Below are 18,265 nucleotides of genomic sequence, written 5' to 3' on the forward strand. Positions count from 1 at the left end.
TGACGTGGTTTCGGAGGAACTCCTGTTTGCTCACAATGTTGATGTGCAGGTGACTACATGACATGTGTGCCCCTCTCCATCCTCTTTATCCTCAGAAGGATGATGGTGGATAGACTGTAGAGTATGCGACGTGCATTCTACAGACTTAATTTCCACTCTGTTCCTTCGTGACTTGCTGACAGAGCCAACGTTTAGATATGGAACTCCTGGAATTTGACGTGTTGTTCAGTCATGCGTTCAGTAAATATTCACTAGCTCGGGTCGTCTGTTGGATTCTTGTATTATTACCGTTTAATGTTTTATGTAATGGTGCTTTGCCTTCTTCAGTAGAAAGAAAGCTCCTTGAGGACAGGAACTGTGACTTGAATTTCTTTGCTTCTGTTCTTCAATCTTACCTTGGGCACACAGCTGAATTTCCAGTGTGTGAAGGACAGCCATTTACTTCGAGTGATTATGGGAAGGATGGTTACATTTAGGTAATCATTTTTTAAGCTTTTGCAAATTACAAATGTAGTGAAAGCAGGATACATTTATTTTAAATTACAATGTACAGTTTAAGGCACCAAAAGGGCATTAGTAGGAATCACGGTATTTTAAAAGACTCCAAAAATTAACAGCTCATGGCAATGGATCTGTATCAAGAAAGAGTTGGGCACAGAACTAGATTTCAGGAAATGAGGGGTGTGACAAGTGTGACTCAGTGATGCATGGCTGTTGCCTGCAGTCCTATTTATGGCTCACTGACACCTCTCTGATGGGGTTAAGTATTTGCATTCAGCCCGATTCTCCCCTCTGACTCTGCAGGTTATAGCAACTCACTAGGAGCCCTGAGAAAGAGAAAAAACCTTCCCTCCAGGGGTCCTGGGCAGGGGCAAAGGGATCTCCCCTCCCCATCCTGCATCCGAAGAGGGCTTCCTCTGAGAGTTTATGGCAGCCTGACCTCCAGCCTCTGGGTTGGAGAATCTGGCCGCTTCTGTACTACATAAAAAGGGCAAGTGCATTCATTATTATTATATTATTATACAATGTATAATATATAATAGCGATTATGCTGTCAGCAGCCAGAGTCTCTGACCACAGATCAGAGGCTGGGGTGACATAAATCCACCTAGTGAAGTCTTTGGAGGTTCCACGTGAAGGTGAGAGCATTCAACTCCATCTATAAAGAGGGCTCTCAGTGAAGACTTTCTTTCACAAGCAACTTTGGCGGTTGAATTTGGGGGGTACTGGGGAAATCTGGACAAAGAGCACCTAGTGTATCTGGGATAGGATGTGGAAAAGGTCTCAGCTGCCTCCTCGGAGCCATGGAATGCTACTAGCTCTCATCCGTGCTCGGGATGGAGCCAGATGAAGAGCGACCCAGAGGCCTGCAAAGAGGGAAGGGGCAGCCTTCAACTTCTTGGGTCAGATTCTTTACTGAAAACCTGGCCTGCTTGGGTTTCACTTTCTGCTTTCCTTGCTTACATCAGTGTCTTTGTCTAGGCTTTATCCAGGCCCCCTGCCTGCTCTGGGGTCAGAGGATCAATCGCTGCCTGACTGTGGCTTAACCGGCTCCTCTATGGGGAGCAAGCAGCAAATGTCAAGGGGGAAGGGGTTCTCTTTTCCCTTTATGCCGAGGGCCATGTGCTAAGTTGTGGAAGCAAGCAAGCCTGCATCTGTAGGTGGCTGGGTGCCTATGCCTGGCACTTAGTAGGACTGTAATATTTTCGGGATGAAAGAAAGCACATGTATGACCATGCAAGCTTGCACTGGTCTTCTTAGAGGGCACCCGTGTGAATTTCCTCCCTGAAGTAGAAGGAAGCCACCCTAGCAGGCCCAGGCTGAAACAGCCCTGCTGGTCCTTCCCTTTATATTACACCACCCGACCCCCAGAACTCTGGGAGTTTTTAAAATGAAAATAGCAGTGGCTTAGAATTAGGCTTGCCAGGCATTTGCAAAGAGGTGATTTACTGACAAAGCCTCTACACCCTTTTATCTCTCCTGCTGCCCCACCCCATTACAGTCTCCCCCTCGGTGAGCCAAACGCCCCAGGAAGCCCACAGCAGAAAAAGCTCTTGAGAATAGGAATAACTAACCAGAGTGTCATCTGAGCACCTTTTCTGGGGCCAGGGTAATGAGAATTATTCAAATGCAATCATAAAAATGAGGCCATCAGGCAGGAATGGGGTGGGGGTGGGGGGGAGAAGGAGTGGTGGTGGAGGGAAGGATTCCTCGCCAGCTTTAAGTTTCATGATTTCGGGGGAGCTCTCTCGGGGTGCACGGAATTTCCCCTCCTCGCCATCCCCCGAGCCCAGGAGGTGGTGCCGGTCGGCCTCGGTGGTGTACAGAGAGGACGTGGCGTGGGGGTGGTGTGGATGTCCCCCGTTCCGAGGGGGTCCTCCGCGTCCCGCGGTCCGCGGCGGGCTCGCCGTCCGCGGCTTCCTCTCCAGCGCGGTTCTGCCTCCCGCCAGCAGGAGCGGGCCCGCGCCGACGTCTCAGAAAAGCCTCCAGTAGAGGGAGACACTCCAGCTGCGGCTCCGACTTGGAAGCGCCGGGCCGGGAGTGGGTGGGGGCGAGGGGGGTGGGGAGAGAGGGGGAGTGGGGCGAGGGGAGGTGTGGGGGGGGGGGGCTCCGGGGGGCGGGTCCCTGTGCCGCTGACGTCCCGAGCAGTGCTGGGAAGTATAGGCTGTGTTGTCACGCCGGTGTCAGTCTGATGAAGATTGGCATCAGGTAAGCTGTCATTCATTTCCATGTCAGAGACGCTTTTGCAGGCGGCGGCGGCGCGGCGGCGGCGGCGGCGGCTGCTGCTGCTGCGGGCGGCTGCCTCAGAGCGCGTGTGTTTTATTCCAGTCCCCAAGCCAGAGTATTATTCATTGCGACAGGGCAAGGAGGAGAGAGGGAGAGAGGGAGGCAGCAGGGAGGAGAGAGAGGGAGGCAGCAGGGAGGAGGGAGGCAGGGAGCAGAGAGGGACGGCGGGAGCGTGCAGAGAGAGGCTGGGGAAGCGCCGGGAGAGCGCGGAGCGAAGCAGCGCGAGTGGCGCCGAGGCCGGGGAAGGAGGCGGCCGGAGCCGCGCGGCCCGCCCGAGCCCCGGCCCGGCCCGCGCGCAGCCCAGCCGCCGCCGCCGCCGCCGCCGCCTCGCCCCGCTCGGGCCCGTGGCCGAACGCGCATTGTCCGCGGGTGTGAGGAGCGGGGTTGCGTACTCGGACGGCCGCGGGCCCGAGACACCGTAGCGGGCTGGCGGGGAGCGGTGCGCCGCTAGAGCCGGGGGGCCCGAGAGTAGGGACGGGCGCGCGGGCCGGAGCCCGGCTGCAGAAGGCTCGGGGCTGGGCGCTCCGCGGGCGAGGCGGGGAACCGCGGGCCGGCTCTACGTTCGCCTGCTCCCGGCTTCGGGCGCCCTTTGGGCGGGCGCTTGCTCGGCGCCACTGGCCTGGAGCTGCCTTATGGGCGGCTGCGAGCAGGGGCAGCCCCAGCCTCAGTCCGGGTGACCCGAGCGGAGGAGCCGCGGCCGCGTCCCGCCCGGCCTGGGGAGCCAGGGCGAGTGGGATTTTGCAGGCGGATCGGTGGGGACAGCGGAACTCAAGCTCTGAGTTAGGGCAACCGGGCTCCCATGGGCCACGCTCAGAGACCCTCGCCCCGGGAGAAGCGATTTGTAGGGTAACTGGCTTTCCGCGGATTGTTGGGAGTCTTTGGCGAGGTCGGGGAGGCGTAGGGGCCCAAGGCGAGGTTTGGGAATCGGGAGCCCTCCTGGCCCGAGAACAAGGACACGAGTTCGTAAAAGGGGGGACGGAAAGCTCCCAAGAGCCGTGAGCTGGGGGGGATGGGGCAGAGTCCCGAGTCTGCCGCGCAAAGTTTGCGTTTCTTTCGGGTTGGGCGAGCGGGACTCTCCTGACTCCCAAACCCGAGGAAGAAACGAGCGAAGCGGGAGGTTTTTTCCGGGGGCTCTGGGCGAGAGAGCCCAGGGTTCTTGAGCGGTGGGGACACGGGCTAGGAATGGCAGTGGGGCGGGGTGGGGGGGTTGGCTGGTGGTGGTGCAGCAGCCCTGAATTAGGGCTGGGCTTTAGGGACACGCTCGAGTTTGGGTTGTAGGATTCAGGCTGTTTTCAGAAGCGGGACTGAAGGGCTGCTGAGTAGCTTAGGGATCGGATCTACACCCCTGGCCAGAGCAGGGGGCAGGAGATAGGAGCTGGAGGCCTGGGGTTACCTCTGAGGCTGGACTCGGCGGAACGGGTGGTGTTTTTAGTATTTTGCCACGGGATCGCGGCTTTTTATTGGGATTGAGGTTATTTAAATTTGGGGAGGGTCGCGTGAGCGGTTCCCCATGCTCCGTGGGCGGAAAAACATCTAGGCAGGCGATGAAAATAGTTGATCCGAGCCATGGCAGGCAAGCCCCGAATTTCTGCTGCTTCTCCCCGAAAGTGGATCTGGAGCAGAGGACTTGAGGCGCGCTGGACCCGGTGCTAGGAGAAAGATTCCAGGAAGCGGACAAATCGAAGAGACGTCTGGGTGAAGCGACAGGGCAGCCTCGCAGGACTCGGAGTGGATCCGAGGACCGACCTTGGTGGTTCTGCGGGCTCTGAAAGCCACTTGGGGGGCTTCGGGCACAGCGCGGCGGGCGGATACGGGTGGCCCACAGGGACCGAGGCCTGCTCAGGGGGCGCTAGCTGCGCGGTGCCGCATCGCGCCCGGGGAGTCCCGGCTGCGGCCGAGGGCAAGGCGGGCTCGAACTCCAGGGTCCTGGTCGGAGCCGCCGGCTCTAGATCCGCAGGCGCTGCCTGTGCTTCCTTCGCCCGCGGCGCGGCCGGGAGCCCATAAGCCAGGCGGCCTGGGTGCTCAGCCTGGGAGACGGGGGCGCTCTGGGTCTTCTGCCCTCACCCCCACTTGTCTCGGGACTTCTCTAGCGTGTTGACTTTTCGGATTTCGAGTGCTCTCCAACTGGTGGAAGCCAAAAGCTTCACATTTGAGGCAGATCTAGGCGACCCTCCCTTCCCCAAAGCTGAGGAAATGATGGTGTTCAAACACACGCTATATTACGCAAAGCCCTAGCCCCTAGCCCTCTCTCCTACCCTGTCATTACGGCCTTCTAGAGGCCTCACAGCCTTAGAGAGAGGGAAGGGCGCCTCCTGTCCCTGGACTCGTGGTCTCCCACTGGAGCTGCACCCCGCAACCGCACTCTATCCTCATGGCTCAGGCCTAGCTCGGCTGGTGGGAGAGAAGTCCCAACCCGAGAGGGAGGTTATCCCTCTGGCCAACTAGGGAAGCGAAGTGTGTAAGGGTCTGTACGAGAGGAAGATTTGAAATTTCCTTTTTGCAATCGTGAGCGCATGGTCCCAGCCTTCCGCGCCCCTCGCACCCCTCGCTCAGGCAGCCAGTCGGCGCTTCCGGGACTCAGAAGACGCTAGATCAACGAGTGGCCGCCGGGGCCCAGGCCCTCGCTACTGCCCGGCGGGCGGTGGAGCTCCAAGGCTGTTTTTTTGCAGGCTCGGCATTCGTGAGCTCTCCTGCCGGGAGCCGGAGGGCGGGAGGGAGCCATGACCCCACGGAGACTCCCCAGTCACCGCCTCCCCTTTGTGAGCGCGAAAGGCATGAAAGCCCAGAGAAAGAGAAGCTGCTCAGAATAAGGGGCAGGGGGTTACTGGAGGGAGATGGGCCCAGCCACTGCTCACAGTAAAAGGCCTCGTGCAAATTGCACTGAAGGGTACCCAACTTGAGACTGGCTGTTTTATGATCCTTTCTGGGAGTTTACTGCGCCATGCTTTTAAGTCTGTAGATTGCTTTAAGTTAATGAAAGTGCTGCTTTCAAAAGGGGCTTTTATGTGCTGCGGTGGCAAGGCCAGTACCTCCCCTTTACTCTTCCAAAATGGGTCTGTTTAAAAAGAAGTAGGCTCCTGGAGTTCCCACATGGACAGAGCTTGGGGGAGGACGCCATGTGACAATGAGGAGTAATAAAAAATCAATGTCCAAGTAATTCAGAAAGAGGAGTTTACTTCTTTCCCAGTCCAGGGTCACCTGTGCCGTCTGATACTGCCTTTTGGACTTCCACTGAGTCTGACTTTAAGTGCCCCTTACACCCTGTCTCAGCATCACTTTATGTAGGCCTGACCCTGTTCAATTAAACTCCAACTGGATTTCAGGATTTCAAATGGCTGCCAATTCAAGCTGCAACTAAAATATTTACTTGTGGCTAGGGGGAGGGGCTTTGCCTTGCATTTAGTAAGACAGATGTGTTAAAATGTCAGGGAGAAAGGCTGGGAACCTTGAGAAGAAACATGGAAGGCTATTTTTCAGCGCTTTTCCCCTTTTCAATCTCTTTGGCACAAAAGGTGAGAGGACAAGGTTTTTGACTAGGTCCTAACACAGAAACTGCAGTGGGGCTGGGCTGTGGCTTTGACCGCATGTCATAACCATTTAAACTGTGGTTAGTTGTTCAAAGCTCAAAGCTTCTCCAAGCTGGGTTTCATTAACTCTACACCAGTTGCCTGGAAGTTCAGTAGCAATAAATTGTATAAACACATTTGAAGTAAGTTAGTGATGAAATAAGGAGAATTACTGTCTTGTGAGTGGAGAATCCTGAATTCATGGAGTTTTAACTTAACTGGAAACATACCTCCTCTCCCTTGGCCTTGATGTTTATGGGTGCACCAGAGTGTGTGTTAAATTTCTGTCTGCCATGTCCATCTTCAACCTGGGACTGTAACTCATTAGGGACCAAGGCATGCCTAGAAAGCAAAAGGCTGGGTTTTAAAGGGGGCTCCATTAGCCTGGTTTAGAAACCAAACCAAACCCATCAACCTGACTTCCTTACCCTGGGTGAATGCAACATAAACAGCCGCAGAGCAGGCCAAATTAGATTTTTAAACGTTAGCGGCTTAATAATACTGTGTTGTTAGCAATTGAATTTGTTTTTATTAAAGAAACAACCTATAAAATTTATAGGATTCCAACATGTTGCAAGATTTCCTTGCTAATAGTGCCCCCCCCCCGAAATTCTATCTCCAATTTCAGACTTTTGTTCCTGATTTATTTAATTTAAAGCACATTTTCTAAATTAGTTCGGGGAAGGTGAGAAATGCTGTTATAAGTTTTCCTTTTTCTGATGCTGTGTGGCACAAGGACTGCGATGCTGCAAGATATATATAAACGTGTGATGCAATTGCACGCGGAGCCAAGTGTCTGGATCACACAAGATGCAGATCGGAGTGTGGAGAGGGCGGAGCGATGCCACGGAGGAAAAGCAGAGGAAGTTATATGGAAAATGAAATCATCGTGAGCCACCGGCAGCCTTGGTTCTAGCCAACACACCATGCTTTGTATAAAAACACTTCACATGCGATCTGTGACTTCTTGAAGATTGAATTATATTGAGAAGCAGAATTCAGAGGGAGTAGCTGCCCTGGCTGGGTTCTGGCCAGGCTGCATGGCCAGGCTTGTTACGATGGGGATCTGCTAATTTAATTAAATCTAATACCTGGTGGGAAAGGGAGGAAGGAGATAATCAAGGTTGGCAGGTCAGCATGCTGAGCTAGTGTTTAAGCCGAAAATGGGGGGGGGGGGGGTGGCGGTTTTCTGCTTTGTTACTGTCTGGCTGCATGACTCCTGCGGGTCCCCTAGCTTCTGGATCTCGGTTTCTTCATCTGTAAAGTGGAATGTATCACAGGAATCCCTTGTTAGGCCAGGAGGGGCGAATCTCGAATGACTCCCTGACTCCCACCGTGGGTGTGCTCTAAATAATAAAGGAAACGAAGAGAGGCTTCTGAGCAGCAGTCACATTCTTCCCTGTGTTTTCCTTCCCTGCCTGATCCAGAGCCTTTCCCCCCCGAAACTCTCAGGAGTTCTGAGACTGAGGGCGAAAGGGCCAATTGCCCGCTTTTCTTTACATCCTAGAATTTGAAAATCCCACTGCGATCCCCAAGCCCACCTGCACTTCATCAGGAGGGGCAGTTAAGTTGGGGGAACGAGCGGGGCTTCTCCCCGGTGGTGCTACCTGGAAGAGCTTCCAAGCATCCGATAAAACACAGAATCTGACTTATTGGACATCCAGCCCCTTCCCTTTGTGCCAGCGGAAAGAAGAGGCCTGAGCTTGGACTGGTGTGTGACATCTGGTCAAGCTGGGGGGATGGGCGCCCGGTCCGGAGCTAGCCGCAGCTTGAACCTCACTTAGCAGTCTCCATGCTGGCAGATCAAAGCAGATTCTGGGCCAGAAAGCCCAAGAAGTTACACCCAGCACTTACACAAAAGTGTATCCGTACTTTGAGTCTCTTCTGCTTCTCATGCCTGATATTTCAATGCTAGCCTTGATACTGGAGACGTGGCTCCAGTGGAATGCCTGCCTTTAATTCTCCCTCGTCCGTGGGGACGTCTTGGGGCAATTTTTTCCTCCACACATCCTCCTCCAGCGGTCTTGAGCAACATCGTCTTCTCCGTTCTGATTGGGGGTGAGAGCAGGGTGGAGGTAGAGGGAGCAACAGTTTTGCTGTTATCCAAGGTACAGTCCTTCTCCCAGAGCTGGAGCTTTTACTCCTTCCAGAACAGTTTTGCTGTTATCCAAGGCACAGTCCTTCTCCCAGAGCTGGAGCTTTCGCTCCTTCCAGAACCCCCAGGAGTAAGGGAGGAGCAAGCCCTCGGGCAGCTCAGGAAGAGCTGCTGCTGCAAACGTGCTGTCTTCAGGGGGATCTGCTGTTTGGCTTGGATGCCTCACCGCAGGCCCTGCCTGACTGGGTTTCTAATTACAAGAAGGCCGTTTCTGCTAAGACCTATCTCACTAAAAACACATCCCTGTGTGTAATAAGAAACCCTAAACCAGGCAGGATATTTTAAAACTGAAGCAATGAAGATTAGATTAAGTCTCCACCAAACAGCTTCGTTCTCATATTATTTTTGGCTGGAATGTGGAGAAAAGCAGCTGGCCCTGGGGCCCGGAGCAGGATCTTTTGAGGGTTCGGATGGGGCTGGAGTGGGTGGTGGTACTGCTAGTTTCTCCGCTTAATAGGAATGTGGCCAATTTCAGTACAGCTCAGGCAAGGCAGTGGGGGTAATCCAGTGGGGGATGAGGGAACCCCCAGGGTTGGCAGAGGTCAGATCCGCCCGAGCGGCCTCAGAATCAGTGGGTCACAGAGCACCGAGAACACTTTTAAATTCCCCCACTTCATTAAGATCTGGTCTTTTGTGTTTAGCTCATACTCTCCCTCCCAGTCCTATCCTAGGCCTAATAAACCCACCCATTCTCCACATGGCCTTTGAAGGAACTTTGGGTTCTTTGGGTACTTTTCTGGTTGGAGAGAAGGAACAAATCGTTGCCCAAGTTTCCTGGAAATAAAGCCTAGGAACCTGACTTCACAAGTCCTTTTCCTGTCCTGCCGGGGAGAGACAGCATGGTCTTCATTCATTCCTTTGTTCCTTGGTCCAGCAAATAGTTATAGCAAGTCTCCTGTATGTAAGCCTGGTACAGTTCTAGACATTGAGACTACAAGCCACAACACCAAACAGGACAAAAGCATGTAGCCACAATGTCCCTGTCTTCCAGGAGCTTGCCGGCTGTGGAAAGAGTGGCAAGTATGGGCTTAGCCTCAGATAAAACTGTCCTGAGAACCTAGCTCTCTTAGTTTCTAAGTGAAAGAATTTAGACATGTTACTTAACATTTGTGATCTAGCTTTTCCACCCGTAAAGGGAGAAATAAAAGTATAAAGCTCAAAGAATTGCGGAGAGAGCATTTGTAAAGTGTCTCTCATACAGCTGAGACTCAATCAGGCTCCTCTCCCTCCCCATGTTATTTTGGGCAGGGGATCCAGTCGGTGGCTTACCCAACTTCCCTGGGTGCGTGGCCTGGGGCCTTTCACGGGTCCCTGGCACCATCAACAGCTGTTGGACAGCCAGTCACACTGTGGCCTGGCGCTGCCCGCTGCATGCTGACCCCCGCCAGGGCCAAGGTGGAAGTAGACATACAGACTCTGTCCTCAGGCAATGGGCAGTTTGCGGGTGGACACACTCAACCTAGAAACACCCAAGGGGTGACACACGGATGCATGGTGGCGCCGCGAAAATGGGCACAAATCAGCTGTTGGAGCAAAGGAAGCACAAGTGGGATAGGGTGCTGCTGAGTGCGTGGAGGAGAGCTCTCAATAGGGTCAGTGCAAGGGTGGGGGTGAGCTCTGGCGAGGCAGGGCTGGAGGGGGAGGGTGGAACTCGAGACCCTGCAGGTCCCAGGGCTCATAGGGATTGCTGGGGGCCAACCTGAACTAGAGTTAGAAGTTCAGCTCCTCCCTAGGCACATCAGGGAGTCAAGTGGGCCACCACTACCTCCTGGATACCATCTAGGCTTCCCTGGGTTGGTGACTGAGGGATTTTTCCCGTTGGCTTCTCAATGCGTAGAACTTAGGTTAATGACTCTGCATGAAGCAAACTGACTAATTCCATTCCTGACTACAACAGAACTCTCTTGCCCACCATCCCTGCTTTTCCTAAGCTAAGTGAGTAGAGATTTTAAGTCCATACCTGGGTCTCTCAGGGTCTGTGAAGCTGACCCACATCAGAGTGGTTGGGATGGTGGTGAGAATAACAATTTGAACTTGGGAGTTGGAGCATGGTGGATTCTGCTCTAGACCTGGCCCCTACCTGGCTGTGTGACTTTCAACAAGTGACTGACCTCTGGGTGTCAGTTTCCTCACTTATCCAATGAGGAACTTGACTTCGTTCTCACAGGTCCCCTTCAGCCCAAAGTTCCATGAATCTCTGTTTCCTCCCAACCCGATTGCTTTGTGATTACGCAGTCATTGAAACCACCAAGCCACCACCCGGCAGCAAAGGCACACACTGGGAGGGCTTGGGCCCCGAATTGCCCTTGTGTTGTTGGGTCTCAAGACAGCAGAGGGTATTGGCTTTGACTTGCCTGATGGCTTTCCTGGGCAAATGAATGGGTCCTAGCAATAGCAGTGGGCATGAGGGCAGACTTTCTGTCTGAAGACTCACTGGCCTCTTCATCAAGAGTAACACTTCTTTTGTCAAGATAGTGTGGTGTTGGGAGAAGAAACACAAGCTTTGGAGTCATATTCTGGGTTCTCACCCTGGTTCTACTACTGCTAAGCTTTGTGTCTTTGGAACCTCACTTAAGCTCTCTGAGCCTCTGTTTTCTTGGAGATATGGTTAGGAACATAATAATACAAAGCACATAGGAGTGCTATGAAAACTCTGGAACAGAGTATCTGAAAGTGCTAGGCACATGGTAAGCTCATGGCACACATTAATTTTCTTTCCTAATAAAGCCCTTCCCCGGACACACTCTCATTTAATCCTCTCAACCTCAAGAAGCAGCTGGAATGGACATTTTTATATCATTTGACAGTGAGAGGAGCTGGGGCTGAGAGAGTGGCTATGGGGGTGGGGTCCAGGAAGGGACTGTGGATATCTCCACCTTCACATTAAATAGGGTGGCCCAGGTCTAACTTTTACAACAGGGCTCCATTCTTTAGGCTCTTGGAGACAAAGCAAGCACCTTGGAGTTCTGAGAGCTGCTTGGGCCCAAGCTCCACTTATTCCTCTCCTGAGAATCTCTTTAAAGGAACCAGCAGAACCCATCGTCTTTGTTACCCGTATCTTTGTTTGGCCAACTCTGGGAAGAGCTACCAGCTGTTATGGAAACCAACACCTAGATGATGATCTGTATTTTTACTTCTACAAGCCTTCACTTACAGGCAGGGCTGGGCTGGCCAGCACAGGGGGAGGGGGTAGATTTAGAGGTTGGGGGTATAGTGATGGCAGTGGGTACGGGTGTCAGAGTGCAAGGCAGCCCAAGTTGTAAGCCTCCAGGGGTGATAAGAATGGAGGCTCACACTGTGGTCCTCTGACTTGCAATCCTGACAGACACTAAGGGACATTGAGCTCATTGGTCGTAGGGCTTGCTAACTCTGTTTACGTGTGGAATCAGGGGTAGCAGTGTGGGTCTGTGGTAGAAGCGGGGGGAGGGAGCCCCACCCCCAGAGGTTCATCTGTTTTCGCTCTGACAGCCCATTGTCACTGAGTGATACTCTGTACCCAGGTCTATGTTAAGCCTTGGGAGTACGGGATTGTTCTTGCCCTTTCTCAGGTGAGGCCAAACTCAGTGTGGATTGTGGTTCCAGTTCCAGGCCAGAGGCCCAGAGAGGCCCAGAGAGGCTCCTGGGTATGTGCAGGGCCCCGTGGTGACAGGTGCTTGTTCTCACTGCTGAGCCCTCCCTGGTGATTCATCTGTCCATCAGCAAGCATGAGCTGAGCCCACTGTTTAATGAATGCCCGGTAGCTTGCTGCATTGGAATCCAGGCCTTTTTCTCCAGGAGTTATACGATCGTACTGCAGAGCCCAGACAGATTCATGTCAGGCTGGAGATAAGCTATGTGACCTTTGACATGTCTCTTAATATCTTTGGTTCTTAGCCTCTCATTTTATACAATGAGGAAGTTACACGAGATGGTTTTTAAAGCCCCTTCTGGATCTAATTTATGACCCTATGGGCTCTAAATGCTAAAATGAGTGGTCCAGACCCCTGGGCATCATGTGTCTGGAGAAGGTAGTGGGACACCAAGGGACATTTAGCCCATTATTGGTAGGACCTGTCTAACTCTGGGTGAGGGGAATGGAAAGGAGTAGATGGAACAGCTGTTGGGCCTCACCAGTTTGGTTGTGGAGACTGGAAGAGCTCCTGCAGGCAGGCCTTCTGAGATCTTTAGTCTACAGGGAGACCACAGGGAGAGAAATCAAGCAGGAGAGCCCAGTAATATGGAAGCTCAAGTGTGCTGCTCTCCCATGGCCTGTGTTTAGGTGGCGGTCTTGCCCTGCTGCCATGTGGAGAGTCCCTCTCCCACCATGCCCTCTCCCAGCTCTGGGAGCAGAGAGCCAGACTCACAGTGGGGCAGTAGTCCCCTGGGGCACTCCTCACTTGTGTTTGATCTGGAGGAAAGCCAAGGAGCTGGATGGGATTCCCCCAGCCATCCCTGGAGACTGTTCCCAGGGAAAGTGACTTGTTCCTTACACTGGCACAGCTCTCGTTGGTAAGGCACCCCAATACATTAGAGCCTCTTAGTGACAATGAGATGGGGGAACGGCTACCTCCTGCTGACTTCCAAATTGCTAGGAAGGCCGCTTTCCAGCTGGACATCTGGTCTCCTGGAATACTTTTCAAAGCCATCTCCATTGGCTCTGGAAGGGGAGATGGAAGAACTTCGTTCCCAGGCTGTACTCTGGGGAGTACCATTAGCTGCTGGCAAGGAGGAAGGGAACTTCCTTGGCATTCTTTTGCACAGAATCGTGGTGTGGACGTCCCTGCCTGAGCATGGCAGAACCGGACTCTTCTGTAGAGGAGGGAGATGGGTTGCCACAGCTAGCTTGTAGATCATGGAAGAAGAATTTTTCCTGAATCCCATGATTTTGGGGTAGCTGTGCAAAGCCACAGACTGGGGGTTCCTTCACCATGTGCTGGGAGCTCTCACCTTTTGATCTAGTCATCACCATGGACCTAAGAAAGAAAGCAAGCCTCAGGGCAGGTTAAGAGAGAGACTCTGCTCAGGGTCACAGAGCTGGCTCAGTGTCACTCTGGATGGGGAATCTTCCTAGCCCAGCGTGCTGTCTGCTCTAGGGAGTTGCATGTTTCCGGAGTAGTTTCTGGATTCCAGGCCGCTTACGTTCTCCATCTCCCTCCTACCCGCACAGGCCCTGCTCCAGTGCATGTGTAGTTCAGTGTGAGATCTAGGGCTGGGCCCGGCCGGGTAGGTCATGGGTAGTGCGCTTGTGGTGTGGCAGGAAGGGTGTCTGAGGCAGGACAGTGTGGAACAAGCCAAAGGCTGGGTTTGAGCCTTGACTCAATCATGTTTACTGTGTGACCTTAAAAGCTGGCCCCACTTTCCTCATCAGCTAAGTGGTGGTGATAATGCATCCTGTCAGGGCTGTGGAAAGGACCAAATGAGTTAATGTATGTGGATGTGTTGTGCCTGTTTCATAAACATAAATGAAAGCGCCCACACAGTGCCTCACATGTAATATGTGGGGGAGAAAATTGGTTGGCAAAGATTCTATGTTTCTTATTAGTTTAGAGCGAAGCATTCACGCCGATACACACCTCCTCTCAGACCTACTCATAGAGTGATGACAGCCGTGTTTTAAGTAATCAAAAGTGGGCAGGATGGCCTGCCATGCTACCCATGGCCAGGGCATGAACCGTTCCCTCTTGGTGGTTTCCAGAGTCTGGCAGAGAGTTGCCGAACCTGAATTCCATGCCTACTGTGTGTCTTTGTTCTCACTTGTGCTTCCCCATCCAACCCAGCTCAGGGGCCGTCTAGGGCCTGGTGTAGGGGTTGGCCTCTGCCAGGTCCCATCAGCCCAAACCAGTCTTCATCTGATAGATTTTTATCGAGCACCTTCTATGTGCCTAGAGCCTGCAGAGTCCTGCGGATATGACTGTGAACTAGACCAGCCCGTGGCAGGGTTGGGGGGGCATTGGAGTTCTGTAGGCCATTACTGAAACCATGATATGAGTCATAGAGAAGTCTGGAAAGGCACAAGAGCATAAACAGGGAGTGCAACCTATGCTGGGGGTCTCGGAGGGCGACCTTGTGTATCATCTCTCAGATGAGGCCCTCTCTAAGCAAAGAGTTAGCTAAGCCCTCCATCCCTGGGGGCTCATTTTCTGTCCCTGGCAAGGGCAGAACAAGGTGAGAAGAAGACAGTGGGCACCAGAAAAATCCCACTGGGGAGTTTTGCTCCCATCTGAGTTTCCCATCCAGGCTGCGTCACAGAGCGGAGGGGATGCCATTCCCACACACCCTCTAGCCCCCGACCCACCATCATGCTCCTTAAGGGCATAGCTTTCAGGAGAAGCCTTTAGAAAACAACAGGCATCCCTTCCCTATTCTTCCTGGCTAGGACCTGGCTAAGCCCTGGCTAGGACCTTAATAGTATCCGGGGGTACCTGGTGATGGTCACATGGATGGCTTACCTGAGTCTGATTTCTGGAAGGTCCTCATGGATAGCAGCTGTGAGCTGGGGAGGAAAGTCTCATCCTTCTTTTTCAGCACCAGCTGGGGAGTTGGTACTTACTGGAAGATCTGACCCCCTTTCTTTACAGGGGATGGAGTCAACTTCTTGATATTGTTTCCTTGGTGCATTGGTAAAGGCCTGTCATCCTTTCAGAAGCACTGGGGACAATTTGTGACAATTTTGCAGTCTGGTACTTTGGACAAGGGGGTGGAGAGGAGAGGGAGGAGGAAGTGGCCGGAGAGATGAATGGACTTAAGTTGCTAGGGCCATAAATCCAGTTACATAAATACAAAAAGGAAAGAGGCTTTCAAGGGTGCAGCTGATGGTGCTGAGTGGCTCCTTGGGTGAGGTTTAGTCACCCCTGGGGCTGGCAAAGGATTTCCTTCAGAGTCACACAGGTAAGAGTTTCAGCCCAGCTTTTGCTAATTGCTGGATGTATGATCTTGGGCAATTACCTAACCTCTTTGAGACTCAGTTTCTTCCCTTTTGTGAAATGGGGGAACAGTGGCTCTTTGCAGGGGATTAGGTGAGACCATACAGCAGAGAGCCTTGTCTAGTGCCTGGCATCTAGAAGGTACTCAGTGTGTGTGAGTTCCTTTCCTGTCACTTCCTTCTCTCTCCTCCACAGTGCTAGACATTGAGGAGACCGAAGTAGCCCTTTTAGGAAGCAGGAGGGAGTGGGGCACAGGAAGACCATGGGCATCTCTGGGGAGCACAGCTAGAATGGCCATCTGAGGAGATGTCAAAATCAGAGGCTGGCTTGGTTTCCCTGAAGGCAGGGGAGGCAGTGCTCTGGGTCTCTGGGAAGAACCAGGACCGCATAGGTGATCTCAAGGAGGCCCGTGAAGCAGAGTCCATGAAACAGGGAATTGGAGGCACGGGTAAAGGAAAGAAGTTGGGGGGAAGAAATGAACATTTATGAAGTGTCTGCTATGTGCATGGCATTGAGCTAAGTACTTTAAGTACCCACTGTTTCAATTCTATGAAATTAGAAGCATAAAATCTTAAGTCATGAGATCTCAGATCTGGAAAAGATGTTGGTCTATTCCAGCCTCGATATGTTATATATGGAGAACTGAAACTCAGAGAGGGGCAGACGCTTGCCTAGGGTCACACAGAGATTCAGCAGTAGAGCTGAATCCGAAACTGCCCAACTCAGGGCATTTGGGGCAGAGCAGAAAGAGCATAGAGCTTGGAATCGGAAAGAAGAGGTGTGACCTCAGACACACTTCCAGACACTCACTTCCTCCCTGCACTTCAGTTCTCTTAGCCGTCAATGGAAGAGTAATCCTCCAGCCTAGCAGTGGCCGGGATAAGGAAATGCGATAACCTGCGTGGCATCAGGTCCTACCTCTTCCAGCCCAGGCCCGTCCCACGCAGCTTAGGGCTCCAGCCACACCCCAGGGCCCTCTGAAGAGCCCTGAGCCTGCCCCACTTCAGCCCCTAGGGTGCTTAATAAACAGCAGACCCGGGACATTCTGTTACTCTTCAAGATTAACTGGATGCCTCACATGTGTGCCAGGCACTGTTTTGGTTCTAGAATAGAAAACTGAGCAAAATCGGAAATAGCCTCGATCTTGATAGAGTTTACAGTTGGAGTAGAGAGGCCTTAATAAAAAATAAATAAATCATACAAATAAACATGAGAATACAAGTGTAATAAGAGCTCTGAGGGGGAAGACCATGAAACCCTGAGAGCATTTAGCAGGAAGAGTTTATTTAGAGAGTAGGGAAGAGTCTGTGTGAGGAGGGATGTTTAAGCTGGGGCCGGCAGGGACAGCGGGGCATCGCTGAAGAAAGGCATGAGGGAAGAGTGCCCCGGGGAGGGGAAGCAGTAAGTATAAAGGCCCCAGGAAGAGGAGGGGTTGAGAGATGGCAAGTGGAACTTTGGGAGGGTTTGAGAGGGACTAGGAGGACGGAGTCTGACTCTGGATCAGGCTGCAGCTTGGGGAGAGGTGGGAGAAACCAATCCGAGATTCTGGAATGGAGACTGGGCTCAAGTCTGGCTATAGGCCTGGAGAGAGAAACAGATTATCTTCAGGCCTCAGTTTCTCTGCCTCAAATGAAAGTAATAAAAGTCAAATTATAAATAGATTACAGGTCCACAGTGGAGAGGAGGGAGGTAAAAATGAACAAATGGACAACGTCCTTGGCTTTCACCATATAAATGAAGTGTCAAATTCATTTCTGATAAAGCTTCAATGATTTGGTTTCACAATTGAATAAAAGCCGAAGTCTTTACCATGCTGAATCTCTACCTCCCTGACTCAACTCCTGTTGCTGTGTGCCTCACCCCTCTCCCATAGCCACACTGACCCCAGACCTCCTTGTGGTGACTGGAAAAGTCAGGCATGCTGCTACCTCAGGGCATTTGCACTTGCTGCTTCCTCTGTCTGGAGCACTCTTTCCCCACGTAACTGCCTGGCTTACTCCCATGGTTTCTCCAGGTTTCCACTCCAATGTCATCCTCTCAAGGGAGGTCCTTTCTGAGGACCCCAATTAAAATGAAATTCCATTTCTCCTATCCTTGGCTTCCCCACTTTCTTTTATTTTTCTCCAGTATAGATCAGATTTTGTCTCTTTTTTCCCACTCCTATAATCTATAAGTCCACTTGCATATGATGAAAGCTCAGTCAATGTTCGTGGAAGGAATGACTAAATGATTGCTTGTGAAATGAGTTGGTAGGTTGATACAAGAATGCTTTTTCCCTTACTCTGAAATGGAAACATGGGATGTCAGAATTGGAAGGAACTGGTTTTTGAACAACTGTCTCATTTAACCTCTGAGGAAACAGAAGTTCAGAGAGGTTAAGGGGCTTATGAAGGGCCACATAGCATAGAACTAGGATGGGAACTGAGGCCCTGGTATTCACTCCAGGATCTTTCTACAGGGTTTTGGCTTTTCTGCATAACATAGCTCCTGGGGGAGGAGGGGTTTGCTCTTCGGGTCCCCAACTTTCAGGGGGTGGCATGTCCAGAGGGCTCTGGCTTCCTTGAATTCTCTTCCTGGGGGCCTCCTTCCAAGATGAGCTGCTACTCATCTCACTGTGAGGCACTTTGGGGCCATCCTTGGGGGTGTTGGTAAAGGTGGTCTTTGGCCACTGACAGGCAGACACATTTCTCTCCCTAATTCTAGGAAGTAACATGAAGGAACTGTCAGTTTTCTGTGAAGTTCAATCCACAGGAAGTGATTATACAGCTCTTACTTGGTGGGAGTCTGCCTAATATGGGGAATAGTGCAAAGAAGTGTCAGTTTCTCGTCCTGCATTCCAAAAATTCTAGTCCAGT

General features: G+C 52.3%; 1 protein-coding gene across 5 annotated transcripts in view; it reads left to right on the forward strand.

The window, feature by feature from the left end:
* Positions 1-2,617: 2,617 nt before the first annotated feature.
* PKNOX2 (PBX/knotted 1 homeobox 2) overlaps positions 2,618-18,265 on the forward strand; it is a 250,170-nt gene continuing 234,522 nt past the window's right edge. For 4 of the 5 annotated variants that reach the window (XM_059183944.1, XM_059183972.1, XM_059183979.1 and 1 more), the window contains exon 1: positions 2,618-2,709. The gene's annotated coding sequence lies outside the window, so the exon portion shown is untranslated. The remainder of the gene's footprint in view (positions 2,710-18,265) is intronic. The other variant, XM_059183952.1, reaches the window with a different exon arrangement.

Source organism: Mustela lutreola, chromosome 1 (genome assembly GCF_030435805.1).
Source record: "Mustela lutreola isolate mMusLut2 chromosome 1, mMusLut2.pri, whole genome shotgun sequence".
Taxonomy (NCBI): Eukaryota; Metazoa; Chordata; class Mammalia; order Carnivora; family Mustelidae; genus Mustela; species Mustela lutreola.